Here is a 1,304-nt window from a genome sequence, read left to right as displayed (position 1 = left end):
AAGTAATAACTTCATTAGCTCATAGAAATTATAGATTTTCATATAAGTATTAACTTGATGAACCCATATAATTTCATTAATTTTCATATATGTTCATCAGCTTTCATATAAGTAATTGCCTTATTAACTAATACAAGTTATAATTTTTCATATAAATAATAACTTTATTAAGTCATAGAAATTATAGATTTTCATACAAGTATTAAATTGATGAACTCATATAATTTCGTTAATTTTCATATAAGTTCATCCGTTTTCATATAAGTAATAACTTTATTAACTCATAGAAATTATAGATTTTCACCTATATCAAAATATGAGTTTTCATAAAAAGTGGACTTAACTACTTTTTTCAGTAAGTCAAGCATTTTTAAGCATTTTTTTTATATATTTATGTGGGTTCGTTATCGTCCACTTGGCATTAATATACTTATTAGACAAACAATTATGATGAAATCAAGATCAAGGTTATTCTTAATTAATAAATAGATGAATAGGCTAATATATTCATGTTTTAAAAATCACACCACAACTTGGGGCTTATCAGAGAAATTAAATATATATGTATAGTATAAAATTTTTTGTTTGGCTATTTTTAAATTCTTTTTAAATTGACATTGATTTATTAAATGTGATTGACGTTTTGAAAGCCCGCCAATTTTTGAATTCTTATGCTTATTAGAGAAATGAAAATGTAGTATATAAACTTATCTCTTTATTGAGATGAGTTCTCATTTATCAAAGAAATTTGCTGTGAATAAGGTCTATTTTTTGTGAAAGGTTTTATGTAAATTATATAAACATATATAAATTAAACAAAGGGCGAAGGCAAGCTTTTACTAAAAAGATCTAATAATAATAGAAAAAATGTTTTCTAATTTTAAAATATATATACATATATACATATACAGGCATGTTCTGTAAATTGAACGATTGAAATCGATATGATTTGCTAAATATTGATCGTTATTTCTGATGAAATGATTGAATATTTTATATAAAAAATATAACAGAAACATCAGCGATGTTATATCATCCACATCAATACCAAATTATGAGTTTTATGATTAAAAATCCAAAAAAATATTTCTAAAATCGTATCGATTTCAAAGCGAACGAATTTCAGAACATACCTGATATTCAATTTTTTATATACGTTTATAGACTGAATTTTATATAAATGGAGAACCTAATGATACTATAAACATAAAACTGAACTTTAAACTAATGAAATGGATTCAAAGTGATCAAAATGGATTAAAAGAGGACGTAAATAAAACATCTATCCCTGAAACAACATCAGA

Source organism: Rhagoletis pomonella, unplaced genomic scaffold (assembly GCF_013731165.1).
Source record: "Rhagoletis pomonella isolate Grant_MI unplaced genomic scaffold, Rhpom_1.0 Rhpom_scaffold_02772, whole genome shotgun sequence".
NCBI classification, from domain to species: domain Eukaryota; kingdom Metazoa; phylum Arthropoda; class Insecta; order Diptera; family Tephritidae; genus Rhagoletis; species Rhagoletis pomonella.
This window is presented reverse-complemented; position numbering follows the sequence as displayed.